The 20974-nt window shown below is 37.9% G+C and overlaps 1 protein-coding gene across 3 annotated transcripts in view; it reads right to left on the reverse strand.

The window, feature by feature from the left end:
• Positions 1-5576: 5576 nt before the first annotated feature.
• Positions 5577-20974, reverse strand: part of LOC141415527 (E3 ubiquitin-protein ligase UHRF2-like) — a 79545-nt gene continuing 64147 nt past the window's right edge. The window contains exons 7-8 of one of the 3 annotated variants that reach the window (XM_074052252.1): positions 8801-8910; positions 5577-7561 (exon numbers count right to left, since the gene is read on the reverse strand). The gene's annotated coding sequence lies outside the window, so the exon portion shown is untranslated. Of the gene's footprint in view, positions 7562-8075; positions 8410-8800; positions 8911-20974 lie in introns of those variants that run through there. The other 2 variants (XM_074052253.1, XM_074052251.1) reach the window with 2 other exon arrangements.

Here is a 20974-nt window from a genome sequence, read left to right on the forward strand (position 1 = left end):
GTAAAGAAAGTCAAGTCCTTTGCACATTATTTGACACCTAGTCTGTGAGAAGTGTGGACTAGATCTTTCTAGCTCTTTGCCAGGCTGTGTTCCCCACTGTTCATAAAGCAGTGAGATGAAATGGGGTATGTGACTAAGTTAAAGGGTGAGACAAATGTAAGAAACTTTCACAGATTGTTTTTCTCTGTGCTGCATCTTTTCCATAAGTTACATGGTAACCTAGTTCTCTAAGAGCAAGGCCCTGAGCTATAGGGAAGCCTTTGCTTCCCCTTGCCAAATGTTCTCATGGTACAGCAGAGGGCTGAGGGCTGATGCTGGCTTTCAGGTGATCTAGGCAGACAGAAAGCAAGGACCTCTCCAAATTGGGGAGAAAATATATATACAATGAGAGAGAAAAGAAGGAGGTGGAGAAAAGGGAATGGGGAGGAGGGGAAGAAGGAAGAAGTAGGGTGGGAGGAGCAGTAGGAAGCAGGGAAGGAGGAGAAGAAGGGGAAAAGAAAAGAGGAGGCAAGGTGAGGAGACAAGAAAAGGAAAGAAAAGGCAGAAGCATTTGAAGTATCTATAATAAAGGATCAATGCACAGAGAACTGGTGTCTAAAAGCAAGCTTCTCTGCTTCCTTAGCATAAGGTGAATGTACATGAGTAGAGGGAGAAAGAAAAGAGTGATAGAGAAACACTTCTAAAGAGAAGAAGAAAAAAAGGTCAAATGCTTCATTGCCAGTGTTGGTGGCACTCAGAAGAAGCTGAGAATAGAGGTCATTTTCCAAATGAGAGGTTTGAGTATAACTAGCTCTCAGTTTTTAGGAGATAATGATAGTGCATTTGATAAGTCAGCACAGTTGCTTTGCTTTTACCCATAAGACATATTACAATAATTCCACATTACAAAGTATTAAGAAAACTAAGACCCTCAAGAAGTTAAATCATTTACCCAACTCACATCACTAGTGAGTAGCATACTTCTAGACCCACCCAGGCTTTCTGATCTCAAATCCACTAGTCTTCATTAGAAGTTAGCAGTTAGCAAAGTTAAGATTCAGAAAAAGCACAGGATGTGACAAACAATTGACTTGGACTTGAGAGCTAGCTCTTCCCCTTCTCATGTTCAGTTTTACAAAATGTTATCCAACCAGTTTCGTTCAAATAAACAATAACATCTGGAATAGCAAAAATCTCCTTGCTTTGAGGAGCCAATATGTCTGCAGTCAGGAAGTAAACACTTCATCAGTGGGATGGAATGTTAGCTGAAACTCCCAATATTCTTCATTCCCAGAATATTGACCTCTTGGATTTCATGCTTGTGATTTGGGGCCAACCTTGCACTATGTAACTTATGCTATGCAAAGAAGTAGCCAACTGTTTATCTAGTCAATATTTATCATATAAAGTTTATTTTATATTATGCATTACAGGAAAAAAATGTATATTGAAACTATGGAGATATATTGTTTGTCTTACTGATTAGCCTGTCAAGTTCAAAAAGTTGTATAATAAGTTGCATTGGAAAGTATTTGAACAAGTATCACCTTATTGGAGGGTAGTTTGGCAATATGTATCATAATTTAAAGGGCACATACCCTACACCCAGCAGTTTCACGTTTATATGTGAGTTATGTCCTCACATATCCAAATGTGTTATCTGTCAGAACAACATTTGGTTGTGATGCAAATACATTTAAAAAATAGGTTAAATACATAAAGGAATATCTGTACAATAGAATCTTATACAACCACAAGTGACAAGGAAAGAAAAAGATTGATATGTATACTATGACATGCCTTGTAATATGAAGGAGGTAGAAATGTCTGTGCTTATATATGTATAGCCTACCTGTGGAAAGATGCAGAACAAATTCAGCAGGGAGGAATTTGAGAACTGGATTGCAGAGTGAAAATGAGATTACTGCTTAATATATATATATATATATATGTATATATATATATATACATATATATATAGCCTGTTTTTAAAATAAACATAGAGGAGGATCTGAGATGGTAGATAGCTGAAGGAAGTGGAAAGTCTGAGCTTCATGATTTCAGAACAACACTTAACAACCAGGGAAGTCCCGGCATGGACTGGGATCAGCACAGCTGCCTGTCTGCCTCAGGGAAAGCCACTGGCCATTTTTACCTTTTTTTTTTTTTCTTGGAAGAAGCAGAGACCTGTAGAACAAACTGAACTAGATTCTGCAACCTGTATTACAACAAAAGAAATGGTTTATAAATTGAAGAGGCTGCCCACACAATGAGAGAAAATCTTTGTGAGCTATCCATCAGACAAGGGACTGTTAGCCAGAATACACAGGGACATCAAAAAAACTCCCCCCAAATCAATGACCCAGTGAAGAAATGGGCAAATGAGCTGAAGAGAGCTTTTTCAAAGGAAGAAGTCCAAATGACTAAAAAAAAATATGAAAAAATGATCACCATTCCTGGCCATAAAGGAAATGCATATCAAAATCACATTAAGATTCCACCTCATTCCTGTCTAAATAACTACCATCAAGAACTCAACAACAAATGTCGGTGGAACCCTCATACACTGCTGGTGGGAATGTAAATTAGCACAACCACTATGGAAAATAGTATAGAGGCTCCTCAAAAAACTAAAAAGAGAACTGCCATATGATCCAGCAATTCCACTCCTAGGGATAGATCCAAAGGAATATGAGTCAGATTACAACAATGGCACCTGCACTCCCACGTTTATTGCAGCACTATTCACAATAGCTAAGCTATGGAAATAGCAAGATGCCCCACTAGTGATGAAAGATGAAGAAAATGTGGTATATATACACAGTGGAATTTTACTCAGCCACATAGAGGAATGAAATTCTGTCAGTTTCAGGTAAATGGATGGAACTGGAGAACATCATTTTAAGTGAAGTTAGTCAGGGTCAGAAAGACAAAAGCCACATGTTCTCTCTCATGTGTGGAATGTAGACCCCATACAAATATAGCAATATTATGAACAACTGATCACACTAAGGAAAAGTCACATAAGAGAGAGGTAGGTTAAAAGATGGAAACCAAGAAGATGAATATGGTTGATATACTCTCTATTCAAGGAGATGTTTAAGATGTAGAATTCTTAAACAAGAATTAAAAATTTAAAAATTTAAAATTAAACAAGAAAGAGACTAAGAATGAAGAAAAATAGAGGAGATGAACTAATTGGGATTGTAATACATATATACATGGAACTATCACAGGGAAACTTCCTGTGAAGCTACTTTTTTCTCAAATGAGCAAAACTGACATTTTGAAAATTTTTTCCTTTCTCTTCTTCAAAATCAGAGGAGGGTAGAACAGGTCCTGTCCAGGGCTAATGGGTGTCCATACCAGTGGGAGGGGGGAGGTGGTAGGAAAAGGGGGTAGGAGGGTGAATATGGTGTAAAAATGTGCACAAATATATGTAAATGAAAAAAGATACTGTTCAAACGTTTCCAGGAATTGGGTGAAGGAAGGGATAAAGGAGAGCAGTGGAAGGGGTGAATTCAAGTATGATATATTTGATACATTGTAAGACATTTTGTAAATGCCACAGCATACCCACACCCAGCACAACAGTAAAAAATAAGTAAATAAATAAACATAGATGAAAGAAAGCCCAGCAAAGAAAAATACTGTGCTTACTATAGCTGGCTTCACTCCTGCCCATCTTCTCTATTCTGATTGACTCATCTGTGGTTCTCTGACCGCTTGAATTCTTACCTTGGTTCTCTCTTTTCAGACTTAACACCCACTGCCAGCCTTCTTTGTCCTACCAGCTGTGTCAAGCATGGTCCTCTGGCCGCATTGCTGGACAGGATACTGTGACTGCTCTCTGGCTCAGCAGAGCTCAGCTAGCTGGTCTGCCAACTCTTGGCCAGGGCATCAAGGCCCAGAAGCTTGATCCCCTCTGGGCTCCAGCCATTGCCTCGGTAAAAACAGAAAATGATCTACATGGCTGCCCACTGAACAGATACACAAGTGGGGGTGTTGATGGCAATGTTTTGCTCTCATTGGTCCAGGCGATCTTGGCTTCTTCATTCACTTGTTTCTTCACCAGTTGAATTGTTGATTATTTTGCTCACTCATTATTTCAATGCATCTGAACAAGAGAAACAGAAGCTATGGCTCAATGGGTTTAGTATTAGGAATGGACCTCAAGATTTCGTGTCCCTCCATTTTTCACCAATTCCACAGATAATGCAGAGTTTATTATATCCTAACAGCATGAGATAATTAAACCTACTACTAACCGAATATGGTGCACAAACACTGGTAGCTTCTGGGAGTTACAATAACCTTCTGTTCACCTTTACCTTCCAGAATGATGTACAAGGTACAAAAAAGAGACTTTAGTTTAATGACCTTTGCAGAAAAGCCTTTTTTCCCTGGGCTGAGCTTTTTTTGAATCAGTAAAATTCATATTATTGAGGCTTTGCAGCCTTCTAATTCTCCCAGAGGTCATCTTGGGGAGAACAATGAATGCCTGCAGGCAATTGACTACTTTCTATTTTCAACCACTAGGGACCTTGAGTGAGGTTAGAAGTGCTGCCAGGAAACCCATCAATATTGAAAATGCCTCTGGCTTGATTAAGCCTTGGAAATATTTCCATTGATCCTATTCAAATATTTATTGAACACCTACCTCAGATATGGGATTCTAATTGACCTCAGGAAAGTCATTCTTGCCCAAAGCCTTGGAGGGGGAAGTGCACATGAACTATGGATAGGAAAGGAAATTCCTCACAGACTGACCTATGAGTTCACTGGCTCAGATCCAACCAGAGATGGATCCAGCAGAAAAAGCCATCCGGTCCCAGAACACTGGTAAGGGTTTATGGCCCTTGTTATCAGCTAGGGGCGCTAACCTGAATGGGCATCCAGAAAATAAAGAGGCAACACACTGGCAGTGGATGTCCTATGTAAAGTGTTTTGATTTTTCTTTTGTGATACAATTAAACTTGGTATCTAAGAGAACAGACTTTGGAGACAGACAAACTACCTGCATCTGGATGTAAGCTCTACCTCTATTTGCTTTATCTCTCTGCCTCAGAGTCCTCACCTGTAAAATGGGGATGTGATGTTTCCCAACCCACTTGGTTGATGACTAGATGAGCAAAGCCCTACAAAAATGTGAACTACTTAACAGTGTGACTTTTGCCCTTTCAAATATGATGACATTTCCCAAGAATGGGATTTTTAATTTGCCTCTTGGATTTTGTACTTGTATGGGTAGTAAGGCTTTCATGCTGCAAAATACTTCCCTCCACCTATTTTGTGACTTTGCTGTATAGACTTTTTCCACATCATGTTTTAATTTCAGACCACTGATATAAAGATAGCCACATGGTCTGTACCTGGGCTGTGGTATGAAGTGTACTGGTGCTCTGAAATGAAAGAGGAGCCCATTCTTATGGCTAAAGTGTCACAAAGAAGCTTCACTTGAAACTGAACAATTTGTCTCAGAATTTTGTCCATCTTCTATTACGAGTATCATTAATAACACTGATTAAATCATTATCTTTCAAAAGAGTGCTAATTATCTTCTTCCTGGCCTTGTGTTAATTATATTAATAATTTTTAAATAACTTCATGAACTACGGGTTTCTCATATTTATTGATATGCTTTGCATTTATGTACAAGTTGATATTGCCCACAGATAAAGTCAGACAAAGACCTTGTCAACAGCACTAAGACTTTTTTGAATTTTCCCTAAAAATAATAATAGTCATCAGGAATACATTTGACACATCTTTTATTTGTAGAACATAAGTGTGCAATAAGAAATCAGTGACATTGTGCTTTATCCTATCTCTACAGTACCTTTCAGAGTTGAGACCTAATAACTTTTGAATAAATTTTATTTTGAAATCAAATTATAACTCCAACCATATGGACGTATCCTGACTTTTGTAGCATTCAATTCCATCTCTGTCAATTCATTTCAAACAGCAAATCAGATCTAACCTTTGCAGTGAAAAGAACTACAGAGAAAAGCATTTTCCATTTTTCACTTGGAACGATTGCTTAAAAGACCTTTTATTTAGGACAACAGTAATTTTCATTAAACACACCAGTGGGCAAATTTTTTTCACCAGGTATTTTGTTTAAGTGAAGCTGGGGTAATAATTTCAGTTCTACTGAATCCCACACAGTGGAAGAATGGTCCTGTTTTATTTAATTCTGTATTAACTCAAGGCTGTAATTCTTCAGAAATATCACTACTTGGCCGTGCAGCCCAAGACAACAGTGGGTCTCAGGCTTCTGCTTCTTCCCCTTCCCCTCCCCCTATTTGTAGGTTGGCAGTCCAGGTTGGGTTGGCATGCAGGGAAAATAATCATTAAAAATAAATGCAATCAAAAGAAGTAGGTCATTATAGTGGCACATTGGAACTGCTTTTGTTACAAGTGTCAGCCTCCCATTAGAAATGGTGATTGGGCGGAGTTTGTCATTAGGCTGTGAAAATTTGCTAGACGTTAAAAGTGACACTCTCTGGGACCCAACCTTGTAGCCTATTTATTCCTAAGAAGTCTGATTGCAGATAGTTGGGTGGCTTTAAGTAGCATGCAAAGGCACAGATGGATTTGTTTTGCATTAGGTGACTCATAACAATTTTTGTAATACTGAAATGCACTGTGACCCAATGACATATTGTGGTTTCCCTGGCCACACCAGAGAGCATGTCCTTATTAGGATTTCAAAATTAAAATCTGAACAATACTGTTGGGGAAGCAGGGAAAATAGGATTAGAAATCACTGCTTAGTAAAACATTTAGATGGGTTTAGCAGTAACCCCCTCTTCCCACTTTATCAGAGGCCAATTCCCCTCCTCTTCTGAGGCCACACTTTTTTTCCTCTACTGGCAACCAGCCAGGAGTCAGTATCCCCATTGAACATTAGCACATGGACGTTAAGTCAAGACTATATAAGGTATGCTGTGATAACAAATGATCCCCAAATCTCAGTGGTTAAATACCACCAAAATGTATTCTCACACCTAGGACAGGTCAAACCAGGGCTATGGGAAACTGCTTCACCTTATCTCTCTGCCATGTTTAACTGCATCTGGAATATGTGTACTTGTGGCTCTCTTCCCGTGCTCTTTGCTGGAGCTGAGACTCCTGAATTCTGCCTTCTATGTACCGCTCATAGCTAGTTTCAATTCCACATTACTCTGTACAGAAGTGGAGAAATACTGGCAAGTGTCACAGCCTCCATCTTAAGTCACATTTAGGTCTGCATTCTGTGATTCTGTTGAGCAGTGATCTTATTTATTGTCAACACCAAATGCATGTTAATTCCTCAAAAATTAAATTTAATGGAATACCTTGATGAACTCCCAGGCTCCCATCCACATGTAGCTGTGGTACTTTTTCTGTGAAGCCTTATTCTCTTTTTCTGAGTGAAATTAATTACTTCTTGTCTTTACCTTGGAGTAAGTTCCTTCATGCTGATAGCTGTGCATTTGTCACAGCCCAATTTATTGCTATTATCCCTCCTCTGATAGAGTATATGCTCCTTGATAGTAGGCTTATTTTTTGTACATCTTGTATTTATTGCTGGTGTCTAAAAAGATATGAATGGGAAAATGAAAAGATAGAAAATTATTCTATAGAAAATATAAATAAAATGTTATTTTGAGTTCTATGTGCATAATACTATTTAAGTTTTAATATACAGAAATGCGTTGTCTTTTTAAATTCCTATAATGATTCTATGAAGTAAGTAGATGAGGAGACTTCATTTCACAGAGATGGAAGATGCTAGGGCTGAGATTTGAATCCAGACTTCCTTGAATACAGAGTTGTACATCAGAAACATTATGTTGTAGAGCCCAATATTCCGATTTGCACATTTTGATAAAAAACACAATTGAAAATAAAAGTGATTAAAAGAAAAATTTACCATTCAAAGTAGTGTCAACTTGGAGTGAGCCCTCCTCTGAATGATGAGAGTCCTGGATTCTGTTTCTGGTGCAAATCACATGCTTTGGGATAAGAACCGTCATTTAACTCATCCCAGTTTCCACATGCACAAAGTCAGAGTGAAGACTTGATTATTAATTTCCAAGTTTACATATTGAAAATCTTATAAAACTGCAGATGCTGATCCAACAGGTCCTGAGGGCCTGAGCTGTGTGGTTCTAACAAGCTTCCTGGAGATGCTCTTGCTGGTCCATGGAGCCCATTTTGAATAGCCAGGAACTGGGTATTGCTAAGGCTTCCAACCTTCTAATTTTGTGAATATTTAGAAACTCTTGAATTAAACTGCTTCTTAATTTAAATAGTCATCACAAAAATAGGAAGCAATTGATTTGATTATCTGAATGCACAGTTACTTGATCACTCACTCCAACACTCATTTTCTCTCTTCCAACATCCAATCGAGAGTTTTCCTGGACATTCTCTCCAAACCTGGGAAAGATCAGTCTTTAAAATTTTCTGGCCACATTAACTGGTTCTGGGAATGTTATAAGAGAAATTTAAAGCCAGTAAAATACAATCTATTGTGCTCCTGGAATTCAGGAACAGAAACAGAGGCTTTTTTCAGGTGGACTTGACCTCAAAAGAAGTAGAGATAACACAATCATCTCTCCTTGTCATCATGAAATGGTAAGTTACCCATCAAGAGAGTGAGTCCAAGACATGGAGGGACAGAAGACAAGTCCTGAGGAAATCTTTTGGCTTCATTTATAAAAGAAACTGGCCAGAAACAAGCATCCATGATTTGATACATTAACTCATATGCACATGTGCATGTGTGTGTGTACACTTCCCATGTGTGATGAACCAGTTTAAAACTTACCAACTCTGCAGGGCTAATCTCTTTGGGTCTTCGGATCTAGGGTGAGCTTGTAGAATAGATGTGAGGGATAATTCTCAAGTCAGGATTCAAGGTGAAGCCACTACTGAATCCTGTCACAAATACAACAGAGGCATAAATGTAGCTGAGAGGTAGGAAATGGAGAGAAGCCAGCGAATCACACTAGAGAGTTAGGGACACAGCCTGAGGGGTTCCCGGATAGGAACGGGATTTGCAGAGAGTCCCTGAGCTGCTGCAGTCTGGCCAGTTTCTTTCACAGGCAACTCTGGTTCTGCAGTAGGTGAGAAAGGAGTCAAGATATGTGGCAAGGATATATCACTGACAAGGAATTAATAATCAGAATTTACAGGGAGTTCAAAAAACTAAATTCCCAAAGAAGGAACAATCCATTGAAGAAATGGGCAAATGAACTCAATAGATACTTTTCAAAGAAAGAAGTACAAATGGCCAATGAGTACATGAAGAAATGCTCAGCATCCCTGGCCATAAAGGATATGCAAATCAAGAATTGTGGAAGGGTGAATTCAAGTATGATATATTTGATATACTGTAAGAACAATTATAAATACCACAATGTACCCCCCCACCCAGCACAACAATAATTAAAAAAAAAACCCTCACACTAGTTAGAATGGCTGTCATCAAGAAGAACAGAAAGAACAACAAATATTGGTAAGGACACAGGTAAAAAGGAAGCTTCATAAACTGCTGGCAGGAATGTACATTAGTACAACCACTATGGGAAACAATATGGAGGGTCTTCAACAAAGTAAAAACAGAACTATCATATGATCTAGTGATTCCCCTCCTGGGCATATATCTGAAGGAATGTAAGTCAGAACACAAGAAAGACACTTGCACACTCATGTTTATTGCAGCACTATCCATGATGGCCAAACTATGGAAACAAGATGCCCTACAACTGATGATACATTTTATACATATATATATATATATATATATATATATATATATATATATATATGAATAACAGTGGAGTTATTCAGCCACAAAAAGAATAGAATAAAATTTTGACATTTGCAGATAAATGGATGGAACTGGGGAACATCATGTTTAATAAAGTAAGACATACTCAGAAAGAAAAAGGCTGTACATTTTTTCTCATGTGGAAAACAGATACAAATACAAACATGATAATCCTTATGTACATATATACATGTATATATATATATATATATATATATATATATATATATATATATATACACATATATTAGGAGGGAGGAAAAGGGTAAGGAAGAGTTTAGACTGATTAAAGTACAATATATTCACAGGTGAAATACCATGGCTAAAACCTTTTGAGCATTGAATGTACACATAAATAATGAAGGGCAGGAGTGTAAAACAAGTCTTGTTGGGGGAGAGCACTAGTGGGAGGAGAAGGGGAATGCAGAGGTTAAAGGAAAGTGAATATGGTCTATGTACTTTATATGCTTGTACAAAAAAAGAATATTGAAACCTGTCAAAATGGTTTTAAATGGGAGGGGATCTAACCAAGGTACATTGTAAGCATATATGGAAATGTCACAAGGAAACCCCTGTACAAGTAACATATGCTAATAAAAATGTATTAAGAATAAATAAAAGAAGCTTAATTACAAGGTTAATTGAGCAGTGCCAAGACAGAAGGACATGGAAGAAGGTTTGGCTGCCATTTCAGGAATTCATAAGACCAAAACATAGTAAACAAGCAGACATTTGTTTTGGTTAGTGAATTACTGCTTGCCGATGCCCCCCTCCCGGTGTATGTGTGATAATTTATTTATTTTCCTGACAGAAGCAGTAATCTCAAATCACCTCTTGAGACTAGGCAGCTAGTATTCATGTCACAGATGAACTCCTCTTAGGACAGACGATTTCACTTTGACCTGAGGCAAAAGCTATTTAAATTTTATTAGAGAAGCAAGTCAACCACCCTATCAGACCTTTGGGTGATTAAAAGAAAATCATTTTATAAAACATTCCATTACATACATCTGTTAAATGACCATGGCTTCCTGATTAATTTAAAATATCTGAAAGGCAGATAACATAACAATAACAATTTTTGAATCAAACTAAACATTTAGGCCTGATTTTATGGAATATCATGGGATCTCTGCTTTTCCCATTTGTGAGCAAGCCCCTTCATTTTTCCCAGCCCCGAAACTTGGTTGCTTCAGCACATTCTGAAATGTATGTTCCTGTGATTGTTTTTGTCTTCGCTCAGTGACTCTGGAGGGTTTATCCATGTAATAGCATGGCCTTCTGCTCCACTGCGCACAAAACCCTCATGCCTCAGTGAACTTGTTTGATGGGATGCAGACAAAATGCTGCTTAGTATATTTTATGTATCTAAATGAATATTTATAGCAAGCAAAGGAGCAGATATTTTAAAAAAGGTATAATCATTTTGAGGCAAATGGCTAATTAATTTTTTATCGTACATAATAACTTATATCCTGCACACCCCTCCTTTGCCTTACAGGACAGTGTGCTGTGCCATATTTGAATAAGCCATGCATACTAATAGATTGGTGTATTTGTAAATCAAAACACACCCTAAAATATGATTGCAAGCTTTCTTGGGTTAATTATTTTACAATAGTCATTCACATGTACAAAGATGTAGCTACATGAATATTTTGAATAATTTTTAATTGGATTAAATTAGACAAAAATTGCAAAAAGAGATGTCCATGTTATATATGGACTCATAGTGAAATATAGTACAATTGCTAAAAAAAAGGATGAAAAAGCCCTATACTGACTTGCCAGCATAGATCTACAAACAAAGGTAGTTTCATAATAGTTATATTTGATGTAAACCCAATTTTATTAAAATATAAATAGTATAAATAATGTTTTAACTTGTATTTTTATAAAATTGTGGAAGAAATTGTACCAAATTATTGTTACAAGTGAAGTAAGATAACAGGTGACTATCTCTTTCTAAAAACATTTCCAAATAACTTTATTTTGAAATTTAACTTTATGCTAAGAATACCAAACTAAATGTTTTCTTTCATAAAGCTTCCCAACTTTGTGTATACAGAAATAATTCTAGTCTACCACCAAAAAAGTGAGCTATAAGGCAAAAGGAAGCAAATTTTGTTGTTGTTTATGGAAGAAAGGAATAGACCTTCATCATGATAGAAATCCTTGAACTTCTGGCTTTGCAGGGATACTCACTATGGCAAACCCAACCATTCTGAAGATGGGGAAAGTGAAGGACTGACAGGGTTAAGGTCTCTGGCAGCTCTGGCAGCAGTTCATGACATAATGCTGATAGAAGCAAGGCCAAGGCAACTCAGTTGTCCCCAGCACTGTCCTCCAGGATCTGCCTTTCAGGGAAAAGTTATAGTACCAAGCTTTAAAATATGTCTGTCATTGCATTTGAAAACTAAATAATGCTTTAGCTCATTAACTTAAGAATTCTAAAACATCTGTGTCTTCTTTGCTTATATTTTGTTAATGTGCAATACAGTTCTGGTTTTGAGTGTGGGAAATGAATTGCTCCTGACCCTTCCTTGCAGCCCCGTGAGGCAGCAAACCCTTATTACATACATTCATTTTCCACATAAAGGAACTTGGCACCAAGAGGGCAAATAACGTGGCCAGGGTCACACATCAAGTCACTCTCAGTGTTGTTAACAATGAAGTTTGTGTTGGAGAGTTTTATTACAGATGCCAAATATCCATCTACACTGAAATCCAGTCCTGAATGTTTGGACCAGTTACCTCATAGATTTTGGTACTTGGGGACTCCAAAGATTTGACTTGTGTGATAGAAAAGAGAGATAAAATCATGTTAGGGAAACATAATAGACATATGAACAGGAAAATTAATCTCTGACCACTGGACCTAGATTTCCCATCTGTGAAGAATGTAGTGCTCATATGCCATGCATAAACCAGCTACTTCCATTCTATGAGAAAGGTACAGAAATGCTCTCTGCTCTGTTCCTAGGAACATGCACAAGATTCATAGATAGGTTTCAGGGTTGCCTATTTCAGACTTGGTTGATGTATCAATGAATTTGTTTTTATTCAATCACTTCATGCACAAGAATACTTCAATTATGTGTTCAAAATCTAAGCTAAATCCTCCATTAATTCAATGTGAAGATTCAGATAAGGTGAATCACATCCTTCCACTCTCCTGGGGGAGAGGGGGACACTCATACTCTCCATGAACCTTCAGGGATTCTCAGTGCTTCAAGAGCACTTGTGGGAATTCACAAGGCAGGCCTTTGGGTTTTTGTTTTTTCTCCTCTTGATGGGTTTTGGGAGACTTTATTAATGCAATAAACATTGGCCGTGTGCTTCCCTATGAAACACAAACATTCATACTTAAAACTGTATTCCCTGATGGGAGGACCTAAAATTCCCACTCTCTCTATCAGGGCACAAAGTTGGTGATCAGATTATGATGTGTATTGTGCATGTCACCATCACAGTTGTTTCCAGGATGAAAATTAACTCAGGAAATCAGAATGTGCCCCTTTGGGACAGGGGGAGCTATTTATTCAGGTGTTGGCTCGAGGTTGGCTTGTAAGATATTCCTATGAGCCACTTCCTAGGTTGGGTGTAAGTAGAGAAGGCAGGTCTTGGACACAACTGACTAGATGCCTTTAGAAGGTGACTTATACACAAGACTAGTTGTGTTTGCCTCTGGGTTCTTTAGGAAAAACTCATGCCTAGTTATAATAGTGGAGTGAGGTGTACAGAGTTAAGTTATCCTTTATTCCTCCAAGGCTACCCACTCTTCCTTCCACTGTCTGCAAAAACTTCTGTTGGTACAAATTGAAGCCAAAGGCAGTTGCATGCAAAGGACATGGAAGGAGAGATTCCAAGGTGGTGACTAGAGGGAGGAAGCAGAAAGTGTGTTTCCTAAAGTAAAATCTTAGAGAGACGCTGGAGATACACCTTGCAGGAAAAACCACCAAGAAGAGGCAAAACTCTGACACCTCCACACCCCCAGCCCACACATAGCATCCCCACTCTACATTAAACAGAGAAACCAGAAGGGCTCCTGTGCCTCCAGACGCCAGCTCCTAGACTGGGAGAAGCAGACCACAAGGTGAGCTAAGCAGTATACAGTACTCCCACAAACAACCCTGGGCCAGATCAGCATAGCCCCCTGGACAGACTGACCCCCACCCAGGGAAAAAAGAGAAAAAACCAACCTGAATAAACAGGCAGCTGAAAAAAAAAAGACGCGTAGCAAAGAGGGCCTCATGGAATGGTAAATAAACAAGCCGGCCGGAGGAGGAGGTGGTAGCGCCACCTCCCCTTGTGTGCTTGGAGAGGGGAAGGTTTCCAATGGTGGCTGAAGTGTGGCACACTCCACCACAGAGTGGGGGGAGGGGCACATCCCCTCATGAACTCTAAATAAAAAGAATGCAATTGCAAAAGGCGGGTAGGGCTGTATACTGGAGAACTCTAAATAAATAAAGCCTGTGGGGCTAGGTGAGTGTAAATCTCATTCCTGAGTTCTGCAATAAATAAAGCCTGCAGCAGCAGATGGCTGAAAGTAGGTGGCAGGTGAGCCACAGCCTCAGATAGACATTCACAAAGCTGTCTCCAGACTCTTTTTTTTTCCCCCACTTCCTTTGATGAGACAATGACAGAACTAGGACAAGATTATGAAGGACTAAGTGAAACTGTATTGCATTTGAACTTGGGATATTTTTTGTTTGTTTGTTCTTGTTTTTTCCCCTTTGATGAGACAATGACAGAACTACTTCACAGGCACCAATACCAGAACTAGAGGCTGAAGGACAAACACCAAAATTATTAACTGAAACTTTATTCCATTTGAACTTGGGATTTTTTAAAAATTTTCTTTGTCTCTCTAATGCCTGTTTAGCTTACTGTTGATTAGTACACTATCTCTCCCTGTTTATTTCTTTGGCTTGGTTGTGTGTGTGTGTGTGTGTGTGTGTGTGTGTATGTTTGTTTATTTGGTTTGGTTTTTTTCCCTTTTTCTTTACCTTCTTTGCTTTCCCTCTTCTCTCAACCTTCCACTCTAGGTATCACCATTGTTATTATTGCAAGCTGCACAATACTGAATTACACACAGTACAGGGACAGTAACAATAGCAAGGGAAATGATGGGAAGATGGAAAAAAAAGGGAAACCATTTCCCCCCCAATAATAAATTAGTACAGGAACCAGAGGGAAATGAAGAAAACAGATACTTAGATCCAGACTGTAACAAAATGAAGATAAACTATGCCAAAGACCCAATGAAGCCCACAAGAACAACCAGAAAGAAGAAATCCTGAAAGTAATCAATGAGAATTTTATAGAGATCATACTGGATATAGTCAACCAAAATGTACAGGAGACACTCAAGAAATTCCAAGACAACAAAAATAGAGAAATTGAGAAAGAACAAGAACAAATAAAAGAAACTATAGTAGCACTGTATAAACACCAAAGTGAAACAAAGAACATGATAAATAAAAAGATAAATGAACTCAGGGTGAAAACAGACAATATTAAAGAGGAAGTGACTCAGGATATGGAAAGCCTCAGAAAAAAGAATGAAACAGAAATGCAAAACAAAATGGAAGGACAATCAAGCAGACTAGAACAAGCAGAAGACAGAATCTCAGAACTCAAAGAGGAAATGGTAATTACAGGTAAAACCAAACAACTATTAGCTAAACAACTCAACACATGTGAAAAGAAAATGCAAGAACTTACTGACTCCATCAAAAGACCAAACAGGAGAATCATGGGCATTGAAGAAGGAGAAGAGGTACAAGAAGAAGGAATGCATAATATACTCAAAAAAATAATAACAAAAAATTCCAAATTCTCAAAAAATATGCCCACATAGGTACAGGAAGCCTCCAGAACTCCAAACAGAACTGACCAAAATAGAACTATCCCATGACATGTTATCATTAAAAAAACAGGTACAGAGACTAGAGAAAGAATATTGAAGGCTGTAAGAGAGAAAAAACAAATAACATACAATGGTAAACCCACCAAAATTACAGCAGATTTCTCAACAGAAATATTAAGAGCAAGAACAGCTTGGGGTGAGGTCTTCCAACCATTGAATGAAAATAACTTCAACCCTAGGATACTCTACCCAGCAAAACTGTATTCAAAATAGATGGAGCAACAAAACTCTTCCATGATAAGCAGAAACTAAAACAATATATGACCACCAAGCCCCCACTACAAAAGATACTTCAAGGGATTCTGTACACAGAAAGTGAAACACAACATAACCATGAAAGGGCAGGCAATACCAAACTACAGGAAAAGAAAAAGCAAGAAAGTGGAGAGTAACATTGATTTAGCTACACACAATCAAACTCTCAAACAACTATGACAACTAAATGACAGGAATCAACACATACATATCAATAGTAACACAATGTTAATGGACTTAATTCCCCCATCAAAAGGCAACGTTTGGCAAACTGAATTAAAAAGGAAGATCCAACAATGTGTTGCTTACAGTAGACCCATCTCATTGATAGAAATAAGCATAGGCTTAGGATGAGAGGCTGGAAGATTTACCAAGCCAATGGCCCTGAAAACAGGCAGGAGTAGCAATACTTATCTCTGACATAGTAGACTTCAAGCCTACATTGATTAAACAAGATAAAGAAGGACATTCTATACTAATAAAAGGGGAAATAGACCAAAAGGAAATAACAATTATCAACCTATATGCACCCAATATCAATGCACCCAATTTCATCAAACATACCCTGAAGAACCTAAAAGCATATATTAATTCCAACACAGTGGTCGTGGGAGACTTTAACACCCCACTATCATCAATAGATAGATCATCCAAACAAAAAATCAATAAAGAAATAATAGATCTAAAACATAACATAAATCAAATGGACCTATTTGATGTCTACAGAACATTTCATTCAACTTCTGCACAATATACATTCTTCTCAGCAGCCCACAGAACCTTCTCCAAAATACATCATATCCTAGGGCACAAAGCAAGCCTCAGCAAACATAAGAAAACAGAAGTTATACCATGCATTCTATCTGATCACAATGCACTAAGGCTAGAACTCAACAACAAAAATAAAGACAAAAAACATGCAAACAGCTGGATACTGAATAACTCAGTGCTTAATGATCAATGGGTCATTGATGAAATAAAAGAGGAAATTAAAAGGCTGCTGGAAGTCAATGAAAATTAAAACACAACTTACCACAACCTATGGACCCAGAAAAGGCAGTCCTGACAGGAAAGTTTATAGCCATGAGTGCATATATTAAAAAGACTAAAAGATCTCAAATCAATGACCTAATGATACATCTCAAACTACTAGAAAAACAAGAACAAGCAAATAAGAGAGAAATAATAAAAATAAGAGCTGAAATCAATGAAATAGAACCAAAAAACCATACAAAGAATTAATTAAACAAAAAGGTGGTTCTTTGAAAACAATAAACAAGATCAATAGACCCCTGGAAACCTGACTAAAATAAGGAGCAAAAATACGCAAATTAGTAAAATCAGGAATGCAAAAGGGGAGATAACACCAAACACCATGGAAGTCCAGGAAATCATCAGAGACTACTTTGACATCCTATATTCAAATAAATTTGAAAATCTTTAAGAAATGGATAGATTTCTAGATACTTATGAACATCCAAAACTGAATCAAGAGGACATTAATCACATGAATATATCTATAACACAAAATGAAATTGAAGCAGCAAAAAGCATCTCCCAAAAAAGAAAAGTCTAAGTCCTGATGGATTCTCTGCTGAATTCTATCAGACCTTTAAAGAAGAACTAATATCAGCTCTCCTTAAACTGTTCCATGAGATAGAAAGGTAAGGAACCCTGCCTACTCATTTTATGAAGCCAGTATAACACTTATCCCAAAACCAGGCAACGACACCTCCAAAAAGGAGAACTATAGGCCAATCTCCTTAATGAACATTGATGCAAAAATCCTCAATAAAATAATGGCAAACTGAATCCCACATCACATCAAAAAGATCATTGACCATGACCAAGTAGGCTTCATCCCAGGGATGCAAAGATGGTTCAAAATACAAAAATCAATAAATGTAATAAACTAATTAACAGAAGCAAAGACAAAAACCACTTGATCATCTCAATAGCTGCAGAAAAAGCCTTTGATAAGATCCAACACCATTTCATGATAAAAGCTCTAAGAAAACTAGGAATAGAAGGAAAGTTCCTCAACATTATAAAAGCTATATATGACAAACCTACAGCCAGCATTATACATAATGGTGAAAAACTGAATCCATTCCCTCTAAAATCAGGAATGAGACAAGGATGCTCACTATCTCCACTCCTATTCAACATAGTACTGGAATTCCTAGCCAGAGCAATTAGGCAAGAAGAAGGAATCAAAGGAATACAAATAGGTAAAGAAACTGTCAAAATATCCTTATTTGCAGATGACATGATCCTATACCTTAAAGACCCAAAAAACTCTACTCAGAAGCTTCTAGACATCATCAACAGCTATAGCAAGGTAGCAGGATATAAAATCAACATAGAAAAATCATTTGCATTTCTATACACTAATAATGAACAAACGGAGAAAGAATATATGAAAACAACCCCATTTACAAAAGCCTCAAAAAAAATCAAACACCAGGTGTAAACTTAACAAAGGATGTGAATGACCTCTACAAGAAAAGCTATAAACTTCTGAGGAAAGAGATTGAGGAAGACTATAGAAAGTGGAGAGATCTCCCATGCTCATGGATTGGTAGAATCAACATAGTAAAAATGTCTGTACTCCCAAAAGCAATCTATATGTTTAATGCAATTCCCATCAAAATCTCATGACATTCATTAAAGAGATTGAGAAATCTACTGTGAAATTTATATGGAAACACAAGAGGCCACAAATAGTCAAGGCAATACTCAGTAAAAAGAACAATGCTAGAGGTATCACAATACCTGACTTCAAACTATATTACAAAGCAATAGCAATCAAAACAGCATGGTACTGGCACAAAAGCAGACATGAAGACCAGTGGAACAGAATAGAGGATCCGGATATGAAGCCACACAACTATAACCAACTTATTTTTGACAAAGGTGCTAAAAATATATGATGGAGAAGAGACAGCCTCTTCAACAAAAATTGCTGGGAAAACTGCTTAGCAGTCTGCAAAAAACTGAAACTTGATCCATGTTTATCACCCTATACCAATATTAACTCAAAATGGATCAAGGGTCTTAATATCAAACTCTAAAGTTGGTACAGGAAAGAGTAGGAAATACTTTGGAACTAATAGGTATAGGAAAGGACTTTCTCAATGGAACCCCAGCAGCTCAGCAACTAAGAGATAGCATAGATAAATGGGACTTCATAAAACTAAAAAGCTTCTCCTCAACAAAAGAAATGGTCTCTAAACTGAAGAGACCACCCACAGAGTGGGAGAAAATATTTGCCAGCTACACATCAGACAAAGGACTGATAACCAGAATATATAGGGAACTCAAAAAACTAAATTCTCCCAAAATTAATGAACCAATAAAGAAATGGGCAAGTGAACTAAACAGAACTTTCTCAAAAGAAGAAATTCAAATGGCCAAAAAACACATGAAAAAATGCTCACCATCTCTAGCCATAAAGGAAATGCAAATTAAAACCACAAAAGATTCCACCTCACCCCTGTTAGACTAGCCATCATTAGCAACACCACTAACAACAGGTGTTGGGGAGGATGTGGGGAAAAAGGAACCCTTTTACACTGCTGGTGGGAATGCAAACTAGTACAACCGCTCTGGAAAAAAAAATTGGAGGCTTCTTAAAAATCTAAACATAGATCTACCATATGATCCAGCAATACAACTCCTGCGGATATACCCAAAAGAATGTGACACAGGTTACTCCAGAGGCACTTGCACACCCATGTTTATTGCAGCCAGCACTATTCACAATAGCCAAGATATGGAAACAGCCAAGATGCCCCACTACTGACAAATGGATTAAGAAAATGTGGTATTTATACACAGTGGAATTTTATGCAGCCATGAAGTGGAATGAAATCTTATCATTTGCAAGTAAATGGATAGAACTGGAGGACATCATTCCGAGTGAGGTTAGCCTGGCCCAAAAGACCAAAAATCACATGTTCTCCCTCATATGCAGACATTAGATCAAGGCAAACACACAAAGGGATTGGAGTTTGATCACAGGATAAAGCAAGAGCACACAAGGGAGGTGTGAGGATAGGTAAGACACCCAAAAAACTAGATGCATTTGTTGCCCGCAATGCAGAGAAACTAATGCAGATACTTTAAAGTGACAGAGGACAATAAGAGAAGGGGACCAGGAACTAGAGAAAAGGTTAATTCAAGAAGAATTAATTGAGAAGGTAATACACATGTACAGGAAAGCAATGTGAGTCAACTCCCTGTATAGCTATCCTTATCTCAACTAGCAAAAACCATTGTTCCTTCCTATTATTGCTATATTCTCTCTTCAACAAAATTAGAGATAAGGGCAAAATAGTTTCTGCCTGGTAGTGAGGGGATGGGGGGGTGGGGGGAGGGTAATGGAGGGGGTGAAAAATGACCCAAACATTGTATGCAGGTATGAATAAAGAAAAAGAAAAAGAAAAGGACATGGAAGGAGCTAGTCAGAACTTCTGACATTCTGTGAATGGGTGGTAGGGTAGGGGTTCTTTTGTCATGTCCTGAAGGAGTATTGATGATATCCATAAGGAAGGCTGAAGGAGGATGCTGCAGGGTAAGCTAGGAAAGGATATGGGGAATGAGGGGCAACTTAGACATAGGATGAAGAGTGGAGCAGAGGGAATCTCCAAAAACCTTTGTCAGTGCTTTCTTTCAGGGACTTTTGTCAGTGCTTTCCAAGGGTCCAGAAAGAGACACTAACATGAAGTAACATCGTGCAGTTGTGCCATGACATTGGGTGGAAGGGAGTAGAAAGATGGTCCCTTCCTAGCAGCTTGGAAGAATGACTCTAAAAGGTAGACAGACTTTGTAAAACTCCTTTGGTGCCTGCTCTTGACAAATAGATTCTAACAGGTGTTAGGTAGTACCAGTAGAGTGACTTGTTTGCCATTTTGTTGGTATTTAGAGTGGCTAACCTATTAGACTGTCTTATTTGCCATTTGCTCCTCCCACATTATTAA

The sequence above is a fragment of the Castor canadensis genome, chromosome 13 (assembly GCF_047511655.1).
Source record: "Castor canadensis chromosome 13, mCasCan1.hap1v2, whole genome shotgun sequence".
NCBI lineage: Eukaryota > Metazoa > Chordata > Mammalia > Rodentia > Castoridae > Castor > Castor canadensis.